This window comes from Oncorhynchus gorbuscha, linkage group LG14 (assembly GCF_021184085.1).
Source record: "Oncorhynchus gorbuscha isolate QuinsamMale2020 ecotype Even-year linkage group LG14, OgorEven_v1.0, whole genome shotgun sequence".
Classification (NCBI taxonomy): domain Eukaryota; kingdom Metazoa; phylum Chordata; class Actinopteri; order Salmoniformes; family Salmonidae; genus Oncorhynchus; species Oncorhynchus gorbuscha.
In genome coordinates, this window is record NC_060186.1 from 12,888,291 (window position 1) to 12,913,437 (window position 25,147).

The 25,147-nt window shown below is 45.8% G+C and overlaps 1 protein-coding gene across 4 annotated transcripts in view; it reads right to left on the bottom strand.

Moving 5' to 3' along the window:
* The window catches only part of LOC123994457 (synaptotagmin-1-like), a 215,048-nt gene that overhangs the window by 86,362 nt on the left and 103,539 nt on the right, over nt 1–25,147 (bottom strand). For 3 of the 4 annotated variants that reach the window (XM_046297068.1, XM_046297065.1, XM_046297066.1), the window contains exon 3: nt 19,811–19,902. The gene's annotated coding sequence lies outside the window, so the exon portion shown is untranslated. Of the gene's footprint in view, nt 1–5,230; nt 5,461–19,810; nt 19,903–25,147 lie in introns of those variants that run through there. The other variant, XM_046297067.1, reaches the window with a different exon arrangement.

Below are 25,147 nucleotides of genomic sequence, written 5' to 3' on the forward strand. Positions count from 1 at the left end.
TGTGAAATGGGGCATTTGTGTGTGTGTGTGTGTGTGTGTGTGTGTGTGTGTGTGTGTGTGTGTGTGTGTGTGTGTGTGTGTGTGTGTGTGTGTGTGTGTGTGTGTGTGTGTGTGTGTGTGTGTGTGTGTGTGTGTGTGTGTGTGTGTGTGTGTGTGTGTGTGTGTGTGTGTGTGTGGGATGACACACTAACATGTGGAAAGCATGTGGCTAACGTCTTCCTGATGGAACATCCACTGCCCAGAGAAGCGAAAAAGCTCCGTATCAAAACCATAATCTCACTCTAGCCAAACATACCAGCAGCTGAAGCAATTACCCAATGTTTGGATGACCTCTTGTGCAAACATATCCCAGACATGAATCCAACATTCAGGAACAAGGGATTCTCCTAATTCTCAGGATTAAAACATTAACTGGTGTGGCTCCCAGTTCGTCAGAGGGTCAAAACCTAATCTGTGGGGTAACGGCGAAAGCTCCAGCACTGGAAAAAGATTAGCTGAAACTACCACTCTAAGAATAGATTTGCGAAATGTATTTTGTTATCTTGTCAATTGGTAGAATGCGCTATGGCTTGCTATATATAACCCATTTTTTGTGAAGCAGCTTCAGGTCAAGCACGCACACGCATACGCACACGCATACGCATACGCACACGCATACGCACACGCACACGCACACGCACACGCACACGCACACGCACACGCACACGCACACGCACACGCACACGCACACGCACACGCACACACAATTCAGCCCACTGGCATGGGGGTAAGTGTGCATCTCTTTAGCACCTGTCTCCTGCCAATCCACTGTCACCTAGCAGTCCACTGACTGGCTGTTGCAGTGTAGAGAAGGTGGTGCTGAAATCTCTCACCCCTCTTTCTCACCTCTCTAATATGCAGCTGAACTGATTGGCCCTGTCCAGGAGAGGAGGGGTGCTGAAACCCCCAGCACTGCTGTGTCTGAGCAGGCGGCGCTGTCCGATGTTATAGGCTGTTGAAACTACCAGCACTGCTGTGTCTAAACCAAAAGGAACTGTCCAAAGAGAGGGGTGCTGAATTTACTGGCTGCTGGCTGCAGGGAGCTGTTTGGTCATGCTGCTTGGGTGTGTCTAAATGAGCCCAGCTCTCGACAGGCAGGCGCCTTCATGCCTTGTTTGCTTTGGAGCTGTCATGTGCCCATTTCTTAAACTACCATTAGTTACCCCAACTTATTGAAAACCACACAATCAATCTCTGTTCATATCCAATTCCATCCTAAGAATAAAGTAGTGTATTCTGTGAATAAATCTTCTGATCACTGCTTCATGAGAGAGCAACCACCAATGTGACCGAAGACATCACCCTGTGCGTTTGGCAAGGTTGAGTTCTGTCCTCCATCTCCCTGCAGTAAGGATGGACAGTCAGAGTGGGTGTTGAGGTGGTGAGTCACAGAGGAAGGACAAAGTCCAGCAGAGTGGAAAGGAGCAGGGAGAGTAGTACACTGGTCAGAGCACACGCACGCACACAAACACACACACAAACACACACAGGTCTATTGTCTAAACATGCCTCTTCCGTGACACTCTCTGATTCACCTTGTTTCGTCCTACCTTCTCTCGCTTTCTCTAGAATTGTCATTCTTTCTATGTCCGTCTCTCTCGTTCTCTCTTTCTCTTGTTCTCTCTTTCTCTGTTTCTCTTGTACTCTTTCTCCCCCCCCCCATTCTCTATTGCCCTGTTTTGTTATATTTATGACACAATAAATTAAATATACTCTTCTGCCACCACTAAATAACCCAGAAACACCCCCAATGTCACTCCAAGGTTGCATGAAGGTCACACGCTCCTCTTACATTACCGTTTGCTTATCAGAGGCAAACATATTTACTTAACCTGGAAGAGCTGCTAGATAAACAAAAGCACTGTATGAACTGAGTGAGAGCGCCAGAGAGAAGCTCATTAGTTATTGATGCAAAGACATGAACAAACATGCGAGCGAGCATGCATGTGCACACCACACACACCACACACACCACACACACCACACACACCACACACACACCACACACACCACACACAGCCTGTCTGTCTGTTTACTGACCTCATTGTATTGCTCATACATGCTGAAACTACAATTCTGGAACAGAATCCATCGAGGAACGTTCCACACAAACCAAGGAATATATTGTATAAAACAGTAAGTGTCCACTAATCTATCACTAAACATTGTCCCATTCAAAATGAACCAGATGAGAGCTGAATATCTCTTAATTTAACATTTCTATGAAAATGAACAGAAACAATAACTCCGAACAAGACCAGAGTATAGAGCCATAGTCCATTGTTCAGCCTGCCTTGACCCCTGTTGGAAGTGCAAATCCATTTTCCAAAGGCCAGCTTGTTACAGAGGATGTGAATATGCTAGATTGGCCTCCAGGAGAGACAAAAAAAAGACCTGGCGCAAAGAGGTGAAATGAAATTGAAATCCGACAGGTTTGATTCATGTGTAAAAAACAGAACTGGCCGTGCATTGGCTTTCATGGATTACACCAGCTGAGGACAATGGAAGGAAATGGAGAGGAGACGTTTGAAGCTCCACAATAAGACAACCTTCCACTCTTTCATGTTTCTAAATGAGGGAACAACTGTGAATGTTAATCACCGTTCCACTGGATCTGTGCTCTGGGTTGTCAGGACCCGGTTACGAACCCGGGTCTCCGGAGTGAGAAGCAGTCACTTAACCAACTGAGCCACGAATAGTCGGCAGAACCCAGAAGATGAGGCAGACACAGCAGTACTTGAGACGGTGTATTTAATGAAGTAAAAAATTGATGTCCTTCAGGAAAACATGTAACTCCACAACCTCAAAAGGAATTCCACAAGAACAAAGGTAATCCTCCAAGACAAAAAGGTAAATCCACAAGGTGGTAGGTATAGCATAAAAAGCCTCAAAAGATACTCAAAAATAAATAAACAAGAACAAAAAACAGAATTCCACAAGAGAGTCCACCAGGATCAACAAGAGTTCACAGAGTACTAGGGCTGGGTGCTAACATACAAACACAGAGCAAAGGACTGAGGAAAACAAAGGGTTTAAATACAATCAGGGGAAACGAGGCACAGGTGCAAATAATAATGGGGATCAAGGGAAAACAAAAGGTCAAAAAGCACAATGGGGCATCTAGTGACCAAAAACCGGAACAACCCTGGCCAAATCCTGACATGGGTTTGACCTATTTATAGTAGAGGGAAAGGAATGGAGGGATAGAAAGAGGACTGGATCAATTCATCTGAAATAAAAACTTGGGAGAAGCATGGAGAGAGATGGGAGAGAGAGAGGAGAGAGGGAAGAGAGAGAGGAGAGGGGAGAGAGAGGGGAGAGAGGGGAGAGAGAGAGGAGAGAGGGGAGAGAGAGGAGAGAGAGAGAGGAGAGAGGGGAGAGAGAGAGGAGAGAGGGGAGAGAGAGGAGAGAGGGGAGAGAGAGGGGAGAGAGGGGAGAAAGAGGAGAGAGGGGAGAGAGGGGAGAGAGGAGAGAGGGGAGAGAGAGGGGAGAGAGGGGAGAGAGAGAGGAGAGAGGGGAGAAAGAGAGAGAGGGGAGAGAGAGAGGAGAGAGGGGAGAGAGGGAGAGAGGGGAGAGAGAGAGGAGAGAGGGGAGAGAGGGAGTGAGAGAGAGGAGAGAGAGAGAGGAGAGAGGGGAGAGAGAGGGGAGAGAGAGAGGAGAGAGGGGAGAGAGAGAGGAGAGATGGGAGAGAGAGGGGAGAGAGGGGAGAGAGAAGAGAGAGAGGAGAGAGAGAGAGGAGAGAGGGGAGAGAGAGAGAGGAGAGAGGGAGAGAGAGAGAGGGGAGAGAGAGAGAGGGGAGAGAGAGAGGAGAGAGGGGAGAGAGAGAGGAGAGAGGGGAGAGAGGGAAGAGAGAGAGAGGGAAGAGAGAGAGGAGAGAGAGGGAAGAGAGAGGGGAGAGAGGGAAGAGAGAGGGGAGAGAGAGGGAAGAGAGAGAGAGGAGGCCCACTGATTTTAATATGACTGTCTCCATCCGACTGTCTTCCATCAGTCCATGGGAAGAGGGTTACCTATGTGGAGGGTAGGCTAGATGATAATAACTCTACTCATCCATCTTGCCTGTAAATAAATATTCCCTACCCTTTAATATCAGGAAAGCTGATTCTCACTGAGAAGTTATTCTGTTCTGGTGTAATGCTGTGGGTTTGTAATGTCCCTGTTTTTATTTTATGTTGGTGACAAACCCCATTTTCCTCTTTGGTGATTGATAATCATTCATCATTCAGTCAGCAGAATCCAGTCGTTTGTCTTGTATGGGGACAGAGGCTCTGCTGCTCCACACTGAATATCCTCCCTCCCTCCCAGTTTCAGCGCTGTATCTGAAGCACTGCTCAACACCCGCGGGACTCCGCTCATCCCAGCCTTTCACTAATGCCACGGATGCTTTCAACTCTGCCACCATGTCCAGCCGGGTCACACACAACCACGCACACACCCAGATGCATATACACACACAAATGCAAAAACACAGACACACATGCACGTTGCATGCATTCACTCACACACACACATATATCGTGCATTCACAAACACAGAGCCATTTGCTCTCGGCTTTCGTGGAACGGGAGAAAGACGGCATGCCAGTCTTTCAGCAGGAGTGAGGTGAGAAAATACATACAGTAATCCTTTATTCGTGCTCTGAGACAAACTCCTGAGATGATGACAATATCTAACAAGCACTTCGCCACATTCGTGAGGAAAAGAGAGCAATGAAATACATCAGAAAACAACGGAAACAACGGAAACAACAGAAACAACAGAAACAACAGAAACAACAGCTATTAAGCTGCCAATGTAGTAAAAAAATCAAAAACCTCCTTTTCCTGTTTAGTTTTTTTCATCTGTAAATGGAGGTATTTATGTATTGATGTACTTGACATCTGCCATTAAAGAGGAGCTAGAGTCAGAAACAAACTGACTGCTCTCACATCAAAGCTGACTTGTTCCAATCAGGTTACATATGCCCTGTGACCCGCGTCAGCTGACGTGCACAAACACACACGGACACACTCACAGACACAGATGAGAAACAACACCTTTCACCTTTCCCCTTGCAAGCCACATCCATTCTATTAAGATCATCATGTCTAAGGAATCACCTCCCGAGTCTACACAGGCACCGCTAAGTGCTTTCACGATCTGTTCTCTGTAAAGTATCTCTCTCAGCGGAGAGCCTCCATACTCTGTGTCTTACCTGGCAGCACGTGCTCAAGCCTGGGTCCTCCTTACAGCCTAGGGAGGTTTCTGGAAGGGCACTGGGGAAGTTGAGGGGGATCGAGGCTGGGGATGAACGCTCAGCGAGGTCCCTTTCGCACGTTGATGGATCAGCTGGCGCTCACGCACCAAACACAACACAGCTCCGGCAGGCAAGCTCTGATTCCCTTGCTTGCTTGTTTCATCTCTCTCTTTCCTCTCTCTGACACTCCCTCCCACTCTTCCCGCCGTCCTACTCCAGCCCCCTCCTCTTCTCTCTCTCTCTCTCTCTCTCTCTCTCTCTCTCTCTCCTTGATATAGCCACTCTTTGACATGTAACCACCCACTACCTCCCCTTCTGCTTGTAAAAACAATAGTCTCTCCCTCCCTTGTACATACATTCATATATACTACACATATCATCTATTTGTAGTATAGAAAGTCTCCCTGCCTCTCTCTCTCTCTCTCTCTCTCTCTCTCTCTCTCTCTCTCTCTCTCTCTCTCTCTCTCTCTCTCTCTCTCTCTCTCTCTCTCTCTCTCTCTCTCTCTCTCTCTCTCTCTCTCTCTCTCTCTCTCTCTCTCTCTCTCTCTCTCTCTCTCTCTCTCTCTCTCTCTCTCTCTCTCTCTCTCTCTCTCTCTCTCTCTCTCCTTGATATAGCCACTCTTTGACATGTAACCACCCACTCTCCCCTTCTGCTCGTAGTCTCTCTTCCTTGTACTCTATAGTCTCTCTCTTCCTTGTACTAAACCATACATTCACATATAGTGCACATATCATCTATTTGTAGTATAGAAAGTCTCTCTCTCTTGCTCTCTCTCTCTCTCTCTCTCTCTCTCTCTCTCTCTCTCTCTCTCTCTCTCTCTCTCTCTCTCTCTCTCTCTCTCTCTCTCTCTCTCTCTCTCTCTCTCTCTCTCTCTCTCTCTCTCTCTCTCTCCCCCTTGATAGAGCCGCTCTTTGACATGTAACCACCCACTACCTCCCCTTCTGCTGTTACAAACAATAGTCCCCTGCTTTTTTTTTTCATACATTTGCAAACATTTCTAAAAACTGTTTTTGCTTTGTCATTATGTGGTATTGTTTGTAGATTGATGAGGGGAAAAAACTATTTAATATATTTTAGAATAAGGCTGTAACATAACAAAATGTGAAAAAAGTCAAGGAGTCTGAATACTTTCCGAATGCACTTTAAATATTTGGTTTATACATTATATACAGTGGAGGACTGTATTAGCATGGGCTTGTGTACCTCAAAAGAGTCACCCTGGCAGTAGAGGCTTGGTTTGGTGTGGTTTAATTCCATTTTTCAAGAACCACTTAGGTTCTGACCCTGAACCCCCCTGCCCTCCCACATACTGGAGGTCCTGAAACTCCCAACTCATGCATTAGCTTCAACTGACCTTGAAACCAGTATTCACAAAAGTCTTACAATGGAGCTCTGTTAACTTTTCCAATTTCAAAAACAATGGGTGTCTTTCGGTGGGCTAAAGTAGAAGAAGGGAGTTCAACGGTTCAATTAACAACAGACAGAACCAACTGTGAACTACATGATGGAAATAGGCCTTGTTAAGCTGATAAAAAAATGTGGAGTGGGAGGCGCATGGAGTTTGTGATGACACACAGGGCTGTCGGACACTGTAGCCAGCCCAGCGACAAGGCAACGAAAAGCAAACAGACAGCAGGCTGTGTTAATGATTACCTTCACCTGATCTAAGCTTCCTTACAAGTTGGCTTGTTTGGCTAGAAGCTTGAGTCTTGGTCAGAAAACTGTGGTTGTTAAGCCCACCTATCTGTGGCCGTGTGTGTGTGTATGTGTGTGTGCATTTGGGTGTGTGTATTGCGTATGGATGGATAGGAGCGATGCTGCGTGGAGACAGTGGTCTCAGGAAGACAGGAAAGGGAGGAAAAGAGGGGGGTTGGAGATTATCTTCCATCTCCCTGACGAGCTCACCCCACAGCTTCTCAAACAAACACACACACACACACACCAACACCTCAGCTCCACAGAGGCTGTTCTAACAACACAGCTGTAGACTGCAAACTGCAGCCCAGTTAACACCTCCAGTGTCTGACTAGCCATAGCATGCAGTCTGTCAGTGATAGATCTCGATGAGTTCTCAGAGAGGAGGGAACTAAGGGAAAGAGGACAACAGTGAAAAGCCGCGGATCGTCGTCGAGGTGAGAGTCAAGCTGATCGTAATGGCTCTGTGAACATTACATGGGTAGTGACTAAACAGGGCCCTGGGGTAATAATTACTGCCCCGAGGGGTTGGAGGGTAAAGAGCTGTTCCCATCTCAGCAGGCGGAGGAAACGTCTTGCATGAAAAGGCTCAATCAGAGACAATATTTCATCATGGAATGGCAATGTGCGCCGTCATGCTCTCAGACTTCTATAAGGGATGTTACTGGACTATGGACAGAGAGAAAATCCAAACAGAACTATGAGCTATTGAAGGGTGCAAACACACTGTACGCATTCACTTCTTATCTCAATCCTATCTCTCATCTCGACAACACCTTGGCAACAGTGAGCTGTTTGCTGATTGGCTGGAAGGCTTTCTCCTCTGTGGTTCGGTGCCTTAATGCCTTCTGTTGTCCCGGGGTGGGTCTGTTCCCATGGCAACATTTTATTTCCTGTTATCGTAAATATGCAGCAAATGGTAAAACAACAACAACTAAACAACAACAAAAACGTAGAGAAAACAAGGCCACAGTAAACCACTGCATGGTTAGATGTAATGAGCCTTGAAGTCAGGAGACACAGAAAAACATTTCCCCTTTTCACATGAAAAGAAATCACAAGAAACCAAAAAACGAATCCATGCAAACAAACAAATCAAACTAACAAACAGACTACGTTAGCTAGCTAGACCAAGGCAGTGAGACACAACATAACAGCAAATGGCCGCCACACAGCCAGTCTGCAAAATAAATATTTCATCCTGGTCTCCTCTCTCTCCTAGGCTTTGTCATCCACCACTTGGCTGATACAGTCAACAGGCTTTGTTCTGGAAGCTTTGGGGACTAAGAGGCTCCAGCCCATCAGACTGAGATGAACACAAAGTGTTGCCAATTCCAAAAGGAAAGAGAGAGGGGTCCACTCCAAAAAAAGTTGAAAAAAATAACTGGAAAAAAACCCCCAACAAAAAACATTTCATAAAATAATCTTGGCCTGACTTCTGTCTAATGGCCTGTGAGGAGCAGAATGATTCTCTTGGAGGGGGAAATAAATTAACAACCTAGCTCTCGCCTGCCAAGTTCATGAAGAGAGCCTGAAGTGAAGAGTTTGTCTTCCCGAAGAATGCTAGCTGTGAGGAGTGGGGAGTCAGAGGGTCAGCAGGGACAGGAAGAGAGAGACAGAGAAAGAAAGGTGAAGAGAAGAAGAGAGGGCAGGAGAAAGAGGAGTGGGGAGAGAAAAAGGCAGCCAATCTCCAAAAGGTCAACATTTTAAGATACACTTTGACAGTCCAAGCCCTTCCTGAACCCCTGTAAATTGAGATATTATATGTCATAGTCGATTCCCAACTCAGCCTGTCTGCCACCTGCATTGTCTTCCATCCTAGGAATATTCCAGTCTGTATGGTTATCATGCCCCTGTCATAGTCAGCTCATTTCCACACTACCCATGGGTGTTATACTGTTCAAAGAATTCTTAGTGAGTCAGACATATTTCTGAGTGTTCTGACTTACTTAAAGAGAAGAGACACTTGCTTGAATTACATCTGATAGCCTCGTTACACTCTCTCTTTACACTCTCTCGTTACACTCTCTCGTTACACTCTCTCTCTCTGTTCCACGGGCAGGAAGCTGCCTGAAAGCTCTATCATTCCAGCCAGGAGGATGTGATGCTGTTCATAAGGTAGGACCAGCAGGCTCTTTTCAACATGCACAGGTGCTCCTTCCACTCTCTGTTGGCACACACACACACGCACACGCACACACACACACACACACACACACACACACACACACACACACACACACACACACACACACACACACACACACACACCCTGCTGGGGTCATTAGCACATGCCAACACCACTGACTTTGCACAGATGCTTGGATAGGAGAGAGGAGAGAAGAGGGAGGAAGGGAGAGAAGGGGGGGGCATCTAAAATAACCAATTTTCACAGTGCCTATCTAATCATGTCATCTTCACAACTCACTATACTATATTATAGGATATCACTTGACCGGAGGTGGAAGTGAACAGCTACTTTGTGTCTGACTAAACACCAAAAATTCAAAGCAGAGACGTAGACCGAGCAAGGAAGCTAACTCTCCTCCACCCACAAGATGGTGTGGCTCCCTGCGATGTGTATAGTGGGCATTTTGGCTCTTCAGTGGTTTGACTGAGAGGAGACAGTCAGTCCCCACAGCCAGGTCTACGTTCCAGGACGTCTGAGAGGGTCAGGGGTAGAGGTCGACCGATTATGATTTTTCAACGCTGATACCGATTATTGGAGGACCGATTGAAACGCTATGACGTCAGCGGGGGTGCGCGCTATTAGCGTTTAGCACCCCGCTAACTAGCTAGCCATTTCACATCGGTTACACCAGCCTAATCTCGGGAGTTGATAGGCTTGAATGTTATGTCATAATTATGTACAATTCTGGCAAATTAATTACGGTCTTTTTTAGGAATATATTGTCTTCACACTGTGCGCTACGAGCCAGGCGGCCCAAACTGCTGCATATACCCTGACTGCTTGCATGGAACGCGAAGAGACACTGAAGTGACACAATTTCCCTAGTTAAAATAAATTATTGTTAACTAAATATGCAGGTTTATAAATATATAGTCGTGTATTGATTTTAAAGAAAGCATTGATGTTTATGGTTAGGTACATTGGTGCAACGACAGTGCTTTTATCATGAATGCGCTTGTTAAATCATCACCCATTTGGCAAAGTTGGCTGTGATTAGATGAGAAATTAATAGGCACCGCATCGATTATATTCAACGCAGGACAAGCTAGATAAACTAGTAATATCATCAACCATGTGTAGTTAACTAGTGATTATGTTAAGATTGATTGTTTTTTATAAGATGAGTTTAATGCTAGCTAGCACCTTACCTTGGCTTCTTGCTGCACTCGCGTAACAGGTGGTCAGCCTGCCACACAGTCTCCTCTGGAGTGCAAAGTAATCGGCTACAATGATTACCGATTGTTATGAAAACTTGAAATCGGCCCTAAATGATCGGCCATTCCGATTAATCGGTCGACCTCTAGTCTGGGGTCACCTCCTATCTCTCTCAAGAGGGGAAATTAATAAAGATGTTTTCATGGAGAGAGGACGCCTCAAGAGCCATCCTGGACTCAGAGGACACCGACGTGAGAGGAATGAAGAGCTATATTAACACACGCACACACATGAACGTCCACACACACGCACGCACGCACACACACACACACACACACACACACACACACACACACACACACACACACACACACACACACACACACACACACACACACACACACACACACACACACACACACACACACACACACACACACACACACACACACACACACACACACACACACACACACAATGCACTACATGGAAGTGTATTTTGGTCATTTACTCACCAAACATGTCGCTCCTATCGATATACAGTGAAATAAAGTATTCAGACCCCTAGAGTTTTTCCACATTTTGTTACTTTACAGCCTTATACTAAAATTAATCTACACACAATTCCCCATAATCACAAAGCAAAAACAGTTTTTTAAAACATTTTTTTGCAAATGTATTACAAATAAAAAACTAAAATATCACATTTACATAAGTATTCAGACCCCTTACTCAGTACTTTGTTGAAGCACCTTTGGCAGCTTCGAGTCTTCTTCTTGGGTATAACGCTACAAGCTTGGCACACCTGTATTTGGGGAGTTTCTCCCATTCTTCTCTGCAGATCCTCTCAATCTCTGTCAGGTTGGATGGGGAGCATTGCGTCACAACTAGTTCAGGTCTCTTCAGAGATGTTCGATTGGGTTCAAGTCCGGGCTCTGGCTGGTCCACTCAAGGACATTCAGAGACTTGTCCCGAAGCCACCCCTGGGTTGTCTTGGCTGTGTGCTTAGGGTCATTGTCATGTTGGAAGGTGAATCTTCGCCCCAGTCTGATGTACTGAACGTTCTGGAGCAGGTTTACATAAAAGATCTCTCTGTACTAAGCTCCGTTCATCTTTGCCTCGATCCTGTCTAGTCTCCCAGTCCCTACCACTGAAAAACATCCCCACTGCATGATGCTGCCACCACCATGCTTCCCCGTAGTGATGGTGCCAGGTTTCCTCCAGACGTGTCGCTTGGCATTCAGGCCAAATAGTTCAATCTTGTTTCTCATGGTCTGAGAGTCTTTCAGTACCTTTTTGGCAAACTCCAAGCGGGCTGTCTTGTGCCTTTAACTGAGGAGTGGGTTCTATCTGACCACTCTACCATAAAGGCCTGATTGGTGGAGAGCTGCAGACATGGTTGTCGTTCTGGAAGTTTCCCTCATCTCCACAGAGGAACTCTAGAGCTCTGTCAGAGTGACCATTGGGTTCTTGGTCACCTCCCTGACTAAGGCCCTTCTCCCCCGATTGCTCAGTTTGGCCGGGAGGGCCGCTCTAGGAAACTTCTTCCGTTTAAGAATGATGGAGGCCACTGTGTTCTTGGGGACCTTTAATGCTGCAGACATGTTTTGGTACCGTTCCCCAGATCTCTCCTTTGACATCATCCTGTCTCTGAGCTCTATGGACAATTCTTTAGACCTCATGGCTTGGTTTTTGCTCTGACATGCACTGTCAACTGTGGGACTGTGGGACTAGACAGGTGTGTGCCTTTCCAAATCACATCCCATCATTTGAGTTTAACACAAGTGGATTCCAATCAAGTTGTAGAAACATCTCAAGGATAATCGATGGAAACAGGATGCACGGAGGAAAATGTCAAGTCTCACGGCAATGGGTCTGAATACTTATGCAAATAAGGTATTTCTGTTTATTTATTTAGTTGTAGAAATCTCTAAAAAACTGTTTTTGCTTTGTCATTATGGGATATTGTGTGTAGATAGCTGAGGACAGTTTTATTTATTTAATCAATTTTAGAACAAGGCTGTAATGTAAGAAAAATGTGGGAAAAGTCAAAAGGTCTGAATACTTTCCGAAGGGACTGTATATTACAGTATTGTATGCCAGCAGGCTGGGACTACAGACAGGGTCAGGGTATAGGAGTTAGTGCTGCCTGTGTCAGTCAGTCAGAGAGCCCCGGGCAGGGCCTGTCTGTGTAGAGGACTGGGATAGGGGATTAGGGAGGAGTTGGAGAGCAGTCATTACCCTAGCCTGTGGAGGGTCTGATAATTAAATTACCTCAGCAGCCATACCGCTGCCTTTCCATCTATCAACTATATACAGACCAGGTCTTTCAAGGTCACTCTGCTCATATCCGGAATGAGCTGCATGGCCACCATCCTGACTCAAGATCCTGAATGACACAGTTGACTTGAAACTTGATCCGTGGCATGAATAACACATTGATGCCAATGGATGGTTGGTCTTGAAGGTGGAGTGCAACTTAAGTCAGGACTTGTTTAGGCCTTTGCAGTTCACATTGAGACTGACACATACATTCAAATATCTGACTGTCTCAGACCTCTGATTCCCTCCCTCTCTTATTTAAAAATCCTGAACATCAGCTCTCTATAAGGGCACAAGGCGAGACCAAAATGCATACACAGGAGGCAGATGGCCGAGCTCCGGTATTTATTATAACAAAGGGAGGAGGCAAAGGCAGGTTGGGGACAGGCGAGAGTTCATAAACCAGGTCAGAGTCCAAACAGTACAAGGGGATTGGCAGGCTCGAAGTCAGGCCAGGCAGGGGTCAGAAACCAGATCTGAGTCTATAACAGTACAAGGGGATAGGCAGGCTGGTAGTCAGAACAGACACAGGGTCGAAACCAGATCTGAGTCTATAACAGTACAAGGGGATAGGCAGGCTGGTAGTCAGAACAGACAGAGGGTCAGAAACCAGATCTGAGTCTATAACAGTACAAGGGGATAGGCAGGCTGGTAGTCAGAACAGACAGAGGGTCAGAAACCAGATCTGAGTCTATAACAGTACAAGGGGATAGGCAGGCTGGTAGTCAGAACAGTCACAGGGTCAGAAACCAGATCTGAGTCTATAACAGTACAAGGGGATAGGCAGGCTGGTAGTCAGAACAGACAGAGGGTCAGAAACCAGATCTGAGTCTATAACAGTACAAGGGGATAGGCAGGCTGGTAGTCAGAACAGACAGAGGGTCAGAAACCAGATCTGAGTCTATAACAGTACAAGGGGATAGGCAGGCTGGTAGTCAGAACAGACAGAGGGTCAGAAACCAGATCTGAGTCTATAACAGTACAAGGGGATAGGCAGGCTGGTAGTCAGAACAGACAGAGGGTCAGAAACCAGATCTGAGTCTATAACAGTACAAGGGGATAGGCAGGCTGGTAGTCAGAACAGACAGAGGGTCAGAAACCAGATCTGAGTCTATAACAGTACAAGGGGATAGGCAGGCTGGTAGTCAGAACAGACAGAGGGTCAGAAACCAGATCTGAGTCTATAACAGTACAAGGGGATAGGCAGGCTGGTAGTCAGAACAGACAGAGGGTCAGAAACCAGATCTGAGTCTATAACAGTACAAGGGGATAGGCAGGCTGGTAGTCAGAACAGACACAGGGTCAGAAACCAGATCTGAGTCTATAACAGTACAAGGGGATAGGCAGGCTGGTAGTCAGAACAGACACAGGGTCAGAAACCAGATCTGAGTCTATAACAGTACAAGGGGATAGGCAGGCTGGTAGTCAGAACAGACACAGGGTCAGAAACCAGATCTGAGTCTATAACAGTACAAGGGGATAGGCAGGCTGGTAGTCAGAACAGACACAGGGTCAGAAACCAGATCTGAGTCTATAACAGTACAAGGGGATAGGCAGGCTGGTAGTCAGAACAGACACAGGGTCAGAAACCAGATCTGAGTCTATAACAGTACAAGGGGATAGGCAGGCTGGTAGTCAGAACAGACACAGGGTCAGAAACCAGATCTGAGTCTATAACAGTACAAGGGGATAGGCAGGCTGGTAGTCAGAACAGACAGAGGGTCAGAAACCAGATCTGAGTCTATAACAGTACAAGGGGATAGGCAGGCTGGTAGTCAGAACAGACACAGGGTCAGAAACCAGATCTGAGTCTATAACAGTACAAGGGGATAGGCAGGCTGGTAGTCAGAACAGACACAGGGTCAGAAACCAGATCTGAGTCTATAACAGTACAAGGGGATAGGCAGGCTGGTAGTCAGAACAGACAGAGGGTCAGAAACCAGATCTGAGTCTATAACAGTACAAGGGGATAGGCAGGCTGGTAGTCAGAACAGACAGAGGGTCAGAAACCAGATCTGAGTCTATAACAGTACAAGGGGATAGGCAGGCTGGTAGTCAGAACAGTCACAGGGTCAGAAACCAGATTTGAGTCTATAACAGTACAAGGGGATAGGCAGGCTGGTAGTCAGAACAGACACAGGGTCGAAACCAGGAGGACTAGAAATAAACAGAGACTGGGAAAAATAGGAAAAATGCTGGTTGACTTGGCAAACAAGACGAACTGGCACAGAGAGACACAGGGATAAATACACCGGGGATAATAAGCAACACCTGCAGGTGGTGGAGACAATAACAAGGACAAGGACAGGTGAACCAGATCAGGGTGTGACACTCTCATGTTTCCAACTACTCTCTGCCTTTCCCGATAGCGTGACTCATTGTCGTGCTGTGGTTGGTGAAGTGAGCAGTGTGTGTGGTTAGAATGGGGAGTCTGACAGTAGATAGGCCCAGCATGATGGTGGTGAAGTGGCCCAGTGTGGGAATACTGTAGCTGGCCACATCACAGGGTCTCCCCCTGGTGTCTATGCTCAGACCAGAAGGGGCTGTGACCTGCTGGGAGAGATATGGGGAGAGGGCCTGGACAGATAGAGGGCGAGAAAAGAACGGATGAGTGGAGGACCAAGAGAGAGAAAGCAGGGAAGAAAAGCTAGAGGAAGAGAGAGTTAGATGGAGGAGAGTGAGCAAAATAATGAGAGAGAGAGAGAGCGAGAGAGAGAGAAAAATAATAATTTGGGAAGAGAGAAGAAGAGGGGAAGAAGAGGGGAGACCTGAACTGTAGCAGCTCCTACGTAAAGATTGAGGGTTTATCACGATCTGCCACTGAGCACTCCCTCTCGTGCACACACACACACACACACACACACACACACACACACACACACACACACACACACACACACACACACACACACACACACACACACACACACACACACACACACACACACACACACACACACACACACACACACACAGAAAAAATGTACTGACCCACACACTCTACATGACATTGAGATTAGAGACTTGTAAACAGTCACAATAGCCAATTTAAATAAAGGTCAGTATAATAATTAACACGGATGAAATTAATTTATCCTCTTCCAATTAATATCACTCACACATTAACATGAATCCACGCATGAGTAGCCACGCACGGTGACAACGTACATTAACCTGCTCAACTGTAGTAAATGGAGCCAAAGGTCACCAATGTTGAGGCAATTCCCAATGACCAATGTAACTTCATGCTTATGAGATTCCATTCTCCATGTTCTGGAGTTGACAGCCTTGGCAATAAGCTGCTTTTGCCTCAACGACCATATACCAGCTCTATACCCTAAACTGAGGGCAGATGTGCTTTTTAATCCCCCCCCCACACTTTCCCAGAGATGACAGAGGCATTGAAACACACACCATGTTCCTTAATTGCCTGTCACTCCGTCACAATTAGAGCAAATTAATAGAGGTCACTTCTTATAATTTACATTTAAATGTATTTTATTTAACCTTTATTTAACTAGGCAAGTCAGTTAAGAACAAATTCTTCTTTACAATGATGGCCTACCCCGGCCAAACCCGGACGACTCTGGGCCAAATGTGCGCCGCCCTATGGGACACCCAATCACGACCGGATGTGATACAGCCTGGATTCAGCCTATAAGATGTGATCATATACACTAGTCTGTTTTTTGAGGATCATTAAGGCTCGTTGATGAAAGCAAGCAGGCTTTATATCTTCACACCCACAGCGATTGCTGCTCGTTCCTCGTTATGCTTTCCCAGACAGAAAATACACCCAACTAATGATCCTACTCCACTGCTGAGCGAGGGCAATAGATCAGCCGAGTGCTTGAACTGACTGCAGTTACCCTAGGAAAGAGTCACCGATAGATCTGCTTGGGAAAGACAGGGTGATGCATGTGCTGTTGAGGGTGATTTGCAGTGACACACGTCTGTAACGGGGTTGAGCTGAGCTTCGTCTTTGGAGAATTAGAACATTGGCCCTGAACAGCCAATGAAACTTATCATGGATGCAGATTATTTCTCGGTGGGGAGTCATTCCCCAGAGAGAACCCGTAGAGGAGTCCAGCGCTGCATCTGCTCGTAACCTTCCATATCACAACCGTAACTCACAATTTCACCACTGTTACTCTCAATGTCACCACCGTTACTCTCAACGTCACCACCGTTACTCACAATTTCACCACCGTTACTCTCTATGTCACCACCGTTACTCTCAATGTCACCACCGTCACTCACAATTTCACCACCGTTACTCTCAATGTCACCACCGTTACTCTCAATGTCACCAACGTTACTCTCAACGTCACCACCGTAACTCACAATTTCACCACCGTAACTCACAATTTCACCACCGTTACTCTCAATGTCACCACCGTAACTGTCAAGGTCACCACGGTAACACTGTCACCGCAGTTACTCTCAATGTCACCATCGTTACTCTCAACATCACCACCGTAACTCACAATTTCACCACCGTTACTCTCAATGTCACCACCGTAACTGTCAATGTCACCACGGTAACTCTGTGTCACCGCCGTTACTCTCAATGTCACCACCGTTACTCTCAATGTCACCACCGTTACTCTCAATGTCACCACCGTAACTGTCAATGTCACCACGGTAACTGTCAATGTCACCACGGTAACTCTGTGTCACCACCATAACTCTCAGTGTCATCACTGTAACATTCAATGTCACTACCATAACAGGAGCTCTCTATTGATGATGCTACTTGCTTGAACATCACTTGAAAAGCAAATAACTGTTGTGCCCATTTTTCTCCTGTAATGCATATACTATATGACATATCGTACACCTGTGAAGGTTTCTGAATGTATGCATTTATTCCTGTTAATTTGTGTTCTCTAACCCTTACATTACTGTACCTGACGGTAAAAGATGGCTGCTCGTTGGGCAGAGCTGAATGTGCGTGTCAAACACCTGTGTTTGGATGGGAGGCGGCCAGGCTCCCGGTGTGTCTAAGACAGATGTTTCATGGGACTGTGGTGGCAGATGATTGATGCCCCGCAGTACGTCAGGTGGCAAAAATCCCAGACACCTCAGGGTTTTTGGCTTTTGCGTGTGATTATTTCCCCCTTCTTTTTTCCTAATACGTGGTTAGTGAAGGAGAGCGAATCTGGAGACAGACGGGGGATTGGCAGCGCCCCAGAAGCCAGAGAAGCCAGTCGATCAACAGACATGTATCACAAAACAATGCCGTATGAAACACGCAGAGGACGACAACAGCTGGTGCCAGATACCCTCTGAAGCACCTGACTGGTGTGATGCTATCTGCTTGGCAGAATTAGACTGCCTCAAGGAGCAATAATTACAACAAGCGATCTTAATCTCCGCCATGGGAAGGAGGGCAGAGGAGAGGGGGGACTCATTCAGTGAAGAAAACCTCTCCAATCATGTCACGTGGCTGAAGGCAAGACACCCACCCCCGTCCAACTACCTCTTCTTCCATATGGAAGTCACCTTGTAGATGTACCTAATCGCCATCATTGAATTGCATTGTTTTAGCCAGGCAGATTGGGGCCCTGCTCAGAGGTTCATGAGGGGGAGGGAGGATAGGAGACAGACTCCCTGGTTCTCCTGAGGTACCCACCTCTATCTTTTCCCCTCTCTCCCTCTCTCCCTCTATATCTCCATGGGCCGCACTCTGCCACTTTGGATATGTCATGGGTAATAAGGATGAAAAATTGTGACCGCTCCCCTCGGTCCCCAGTCGGTGCGGTGGCTTCGGAGTCTGCCCTTATATGCCCAGGGGAGGCCGAGCTCAGCACCGCTCACAAACAAAATGGAATTTAACAAGGCCTGAATCAGCCACAACGCCTCAGCAAATGGCCACTCAACCCCGCCGCACCTGCCTCGCCAGCTGGATGTACATGTTGTTATAGAAGAGTGGTATTGTGTAGTGTAGTGTAGTGTAGTGTAGTGTAGTGTAGTGTAGTGTAGTGTAGTGTAGTGTAGTGTAGTGTAGTGTAGTGTAGTGTAGTGTAGTGTAGTGTAGTGTAGTGTAGTGTAGTGTGAGGGAGGGAACAGTGAACAGACACCAGGACAGAGTTCCCTATTGGATAAACTTACACCAGGATAAGACTCCATATGATTTGCCTGGCTTATATTAACACTGGTTTAATCAGAATTCATTAATTCCTTCTCAAGCCATATTGGAAACCTTGTGTGTGATGATAAAACTCCCTTAAGCCTCCATCTTCATTGTTTTTTCACTCTTCATTTGTTTTCCTGCTTTTTATTCAAATAAGATGTTCATCAACAGTGTGTGGTGTTGTAATATTTGTTTTTGTCATGTATGATGACCTGGGTCACCATGTTGTGCCCTTGGCCACACACGCTGTCTCCCCTAGCTTGAGAGAGAGGATTTTCGCGTATGTTGTGGGATCTGAAAATGTTGCTCTGGCTGTCATTGTTTGTCACAGCATGACATTCAAATGTGTGCAGTAGTGTGATGAATATAAACAACATGACGCCGAGAGAACCCCTGAACCCCCCCCCCCCCCACCCACTACTTAACATTCAAGATAAGGACTACAGTAGTTGCTATTGGATTCCCACACAATAACATGATTCATCTTCCTACTTGGAGCTCAACGGAGCTCTTTGCATTATAGCCTAATGCATATAGTCTGTTTGTGCCTTTCCTGCTCTAATAGATCAAATCAATACTTTATTAGTCCAAGTCTTTAGACCATGAATGAGCTATGGTGTCCAGAGACTGTAGTATCACATGTCTTACTCTACAGTACTAATGAGGCTTTCAGTGCTGCGTACCACTGTTTGATGTGTCTTTTCTATTAAAAAAGTGCAATGGGGGCCTCTATGAGTTTTTTCATGCATGTATACACAAAATGTGTGGAATAATACATACCAATTAGCGTTAGTCTTTGTACAGTGTGAAACAAATCTCTGTGGAATTCTTCTTCTTTTCGGGATTGTCCCCTTGTGGTCATTGGCATTTAAGGATAAGGAACCAGGCGACTGAGGTTATTTTCCCATAGGGGTTGGAGATTCTTGGGGTCTGAGACAGTGAATAGCCAGAGTGGCTCTGTGGACCTGTGGCATTTCCACTGAGACAGGGTGTCTGCTTTGTTTGCCTGTCTTTGAGTACGAGGGAACAGAGACTAACCTTTAACTCAACGGTGCCTGCTGCTAGGGGCTCCTCCAATGCTGCTTCTTCTTCTTTACACAGGAGTTGCACGTAGTTGAGATAGTTCAAAGCTGAGGAAGAGACAGACGGAGCATGTTAATGTGGAACAACAAAAAGAAACCAACGTTCATAGAACTGAATTGAGACTAGTTACTGCAGGTCAGTTCCTGTTTTCAAGAGACATTTTAAACTAGCCCAGTCAGATACTATTGTGTTCTTGAGTGCATCCATTTTCTTTTAAGAGTACTTTACAAGCCAGGCGCAAACAGGACCAATAGCATTTGCATTTCAATTCTTCTAGCCAATCAATGTGCACGGCAATGGGATCAAATGGCGGTATCCAGAACCAAGGCACAGTGAAGTTGATTTTCCCATCAGCTGTGTGTGTGTGTGTGTGTGTGTGTGTGTGTGTGTGTGTGTGTGTGTGTGTGTGTGTGTGTGTGTGTGTGTGTGTGTGTGTGTGTGTGTGTGTGTGTGTGTGTGTGTGTGTGTGTGTGTGTGTGTGTGTGTGTGTGTGTGTGTGTGTGTGTGTGTGTGTGTGTGTGTGTGTGTGTGTGTGTGTGTATATATATATATCCATTATTGATGGAGCGCTTTCACAGCCGATTGGTCGTGTTCATTAGGATGCCGGTGGAACCGAGTCATGAGATGAAGACCAGGGACGGGGACCAGCTGGGGATCTCCTCCCCACAGATGCTGCCTGCCACTGCGGTGTGAAAGGCACTCCATTGTGGAGGAGGTGGATGATGTGGAGGAGTGCTCTATTTAGGGTCACAGCAGGGGATTTTCAATACTACTTCAAAGTCTCATGTCATTGTAAATAATGTTTGAAACATAACAAATGTGATCGATTGACTGTATTTTGGATTAAAAATGTATTCTAAAATCCAAAAACAATATCCAATAAACATATGGATGGAAATTCACAGAATCACAGAATATATTACTTCAAAATGGATAAATAAAACATGCAAATAAGATCTGTCCTTGCAGCATACGTCCCAAGGTTCTGCTGTGATGGAGAGCTATCAGCACCATCTTGACGGTGTCGGGAGGTGGAGACGGAGTTTGTGATTCCCTATTCATTCCCCCATTACTGTTAAGGAGCTATATGCCGAGCGTTTGATGTACAGATTAAAAGCTATTTCCTCCGGCTGGCACTGGCAGGTACACAAAGGCACAACAATTCAGAGGCAATTTGTGTCTCGTTTCAGGAAACTAGGCGTATGTCGCGCGTCACTACTTCACAGGAGAGCCATTAGAATACATTTTAAAAGCCATTTGAACGTAACTTTTTTGAATCAAAATGCGTTTTTTTGGCAGAAATGCCTTCTGGAACATATGTACTTTCATGTGATTTAATAACAAACGTGTGTGTGTGTGTGTGTGTGTGTGTGTGTGTGTGTGTGTGTGTGTGTGTGTGTGTGTGTGTGTGTGTGTGTGTGTGTGTGTGTGTGTGTGTGTGTGTGTGTGTGTGTGTGTGTGTGTGTGTGTGTGTGTGTGTGTGTGTGTGTGTGTGTGTGTGTGTGTGTGTGTGTGTGTGTGTGTGTGTGTGTGTGTGTGTGTGTGTGTGTGTGTGTGTGTGCCGTGCGTCCGTGTGTGTAAACTTGTTTGAGTGTCTATGCTACAGTAAGTAACTAGTGGGATTGCTTTGAATCTTGCCACACACATTAGATTTAGCACTGCCAACATTTACAGCTGTTCTCCTGTGTATATTAGTTAATGTACACACAGAGCACAGTAGGGTTGTGACAAATAATCACAGAACAATGGTTTCGAGCAAATCAATGGGCTCGCTACCACTTCCACCGCTCAGCTGGATGAGTGAGAAAATAACCGTCATCGTAGGAACACAATGACATTGTCGTTATGATATACAAACCACCGCTTTCAGCGAAATGAGAGTTTGCTTTCGTGACTCCTACAATGTGTCAGCCATCTGCAACGAACAACCACCCCTTTGTGGTGCTTCACATAAGTCTTCATTTTCCCGGCGTGGCGCCTGCTTTTCACCCGCCTCCCCTCATCTTTCTTTTCACCGTGTTATCCTCCATCCTGCATTTCCACTTAGGGTATCCACCACTCTCCATCTCCCTCTCTCCCTCCACCTCTCTGCTTGCCTGAACACATGTGAGTCTGTCTCCATCTTCCTCACATCAGATGCCTCCTCTAGAACTCATCTGTATTCTGACCAGGTAGACCTTTATCGCTTATTCGCTCTTAACGCTGGCCGTTTTGAATGGGTCTCGAGCAGCAGCTGGGTGAATGATGCGATCCGTCTCGTTGCCCTGCAATGAATATAAGGCCCCATGCAGCCTTGGCCGGGTTCCTGAGAGCTATGGTCTGCGATCACGACCAAGCCCAACCCTCAGCTCAGAACGATGCCAAAGGGAGAGATTACATTTCCATCTCTTAGTATTCCGACGGGAGACAAAACATACATACAAGGTTTGTGTTCTGGGGCGGCAGGGTAGCCTAGTGGTTAGAGCATTGGAACTGGAAGGTTGCAAGTTCAAATCCCCGAGCTGACAAGGTACAAAATCTGTCGTTCTGCCCTTGAACAGGCAGTTAACCCACAGTTCCTAGGCCGTCATTGAAAATAAAAATTTGTTCTTAACTGACTTGCCTAGTAAAATAAAGGTAAAATAAAAAATACAAATAAAATAAATATTTCCCTGGCTTGGGTTACAACATGAAGGAGACACGTGGTGGAAACCATCTTTAGATGTGTGTACTGGTTAAGGACCAGAGCTGGGGGGGATGGGTGACATTTTGACAGGAGATATATTACCACAGTAATCTACAGAGACGGGTGAGTGGGAAAAACAAACATGACCTTGAGGACATGGCCGTGCCAATCACCAGAGCCTTGCTCCCCTAGACAGGCACTGAGGCGGAAATCCAACGCCCCAGATATGTCAGCTGGTGTAATCCCCTGACCACGGCTCATACCATCCCATCGTTTCTGAAGGGGGATCCAATGTGGAATACGATCGCAAAGCATCTCATGAGAAGTCATATTCGTTGGTCATGACAAGGAGATGCTTGTGAAAATGTCATTATCAGATGGAGAAAACAAAATCCAAACAATTTGAATTGTTTGGATTTTGACAATAGCCAAGCGATTGTGTTTTACAAATATGAATCTAGCATTTAGTATGTATTTTCATCATGCGTTGGACACCATACAATCCCTCAACAAAACAGGCATATAAACAGGCATACAAACACATCTCCTCCTTGCCCTTAAAGAAGGATACTGGTGTTCTCTGCCTCACATTCCACCTAAGCCTGGACTGTAAGAAACAGCCCTCCTGACAGCTAGAGAAGTCTCATCACAACAATCATGTCGGAGCACATTCTGTGAAACCAGGCAGTTCTGTGGAAAGCAACAGCGTCCAATCACTAGAACACTGGGGGAAATTGATTTCTATAGAGTGATACCTGTAGAGGGCTCTGCACTGTACTGTAGATCGAAGAAGGAACTTAAGTATTTACTATATAATTATGTGGTGTGGCCTTGGCACCTCCAGGCCCATCCAGATGATTAGCTACTGTTACCCAGCATTCCTCTAGGCTACGCAGAAGGCGGTTGGAGCTCGACCAGGCTCATCATCTGCCCGCAGCAAGTCCACTCTACCACACTAACACTGATGAGTGAGGCACCTTCTCTGGTCGACACTTTAAGACCGACTCTATTGTGATGCGCCAATGGAGTCTACGGCTGTATTCATGTTGTGGACCTCTGACGTCCCACAGCTAATGCTATAAGGCCGTTGTTAATTTATCTTTTTTGGCGGGCTTTGTGTGCAACACACAAGCATATTACCCTGGTTCTGTTCATTGACAGAGAGGTAGGTATATAGGACATATAGAGTTGATGTCAGAAGTTTACATACACTTAGGTTGGAGTCATTAAAACTCGTTTTTCAACCACTCCACAAATGTCTTGTTAACAAACTATAGTTTTGGCAAGTCAGTTAGAACATCTATTTTGTGCATGACAAAAGCAATTTTTCCAACAATTGTTTACAGACAGATTATTTCACTTATAATTGTCACGTCCTGACCATAGTGACTGGGGTGACTGGCGTGACTAGTGACTGGCGTGACTGAGGGTTAGTCTAGTTGATTATTTCTATGTGGGGTTCTAGTTTTGTTTTTCTATGTTGGTGATTTGTATGATTCCCAATTAGAGGCAGCTGGTAATCGTTGTCTCTAATTGGGGATCATATTTAAGTAGCATTTTTTCCACATGTGTTTGTGGGATATTGTTTTGAGTTTTTGGTCACGGTTCGTTGTTAGTTTATTGTTTATTGTTTTGTTTTGCTAAGTTTCACTTTCTAATAACTTATGTGGAACTCAACATCCGCTGCACCTTGGTCCGATAATTATTCCAGCGAACGTGACAATAATTCACTGTATCAACATTCCAGTGGGTCAGAAGTTTACATATACTAAATTGACTGTACCTTTAAACAGCTTAGAAAATTCCAGAAAATGATGTCATGCCTTTAGAAGCTTCTGATAGGCTAATTGACATCATTTGAGTAAATTGGCAGTGTCTGGCGGTGTACCTGTGTATTTCAAAGCCTACCTTAAAACTCAGTGCCTCTTTGCTTGACATCATGGGAAAATCAAAAGAAATCAGCCAAGACCTCAGAAAAAAAATTGTAGACCTCCACAAGTCTGGTTCATCCTTTGGCACAATTTCCAAACGCCTGAAAGTACAACGTTCATCTGAACAAGCAATAGTATGCAAGTATAAAACCCATAGGACCAAGCAGCCGTCATACCGTTCAGGAAGGAGATTCGTTCTGTCTCCTAGAGACGAATGTCCTTTGGTGCGAAAAGTTCAAATCAATCCCAGAACAACAGCAAAGGACCTTGTGAAGATGCTGGAGGAAACAGGTACAAAAGTATTTATATCCACAGTAAAACAAGTCCTATATCGACATAACCTGAAAGGCCACTCAGCAAGGAAGAATCCACTGCACCAAAAACCACCATAAAACAGCCACACTATGGTTTGCAACTGCACATGGGGACAATGATTGTACTTTGTGGAGAAATGTCCTCTGGTCTGATGATACGAAATAGAACTGTTTGGCCATAATGACCATCGTTGTGTTTGGAGGAAAAAGGGGGAGGCTTGCAAGCCGAAGAACACCATCCCAACCAGAGAAGCATGGGTGTGGCAGCATCATGTTGTGGAGGTGCCTTGCTGCAGGAGGGCCTGGTGCACTTCACAAAATATATATCATCATGAGGTATGAAAATTATGTTGATATATTGAAGCAACATCTCAAGACATCA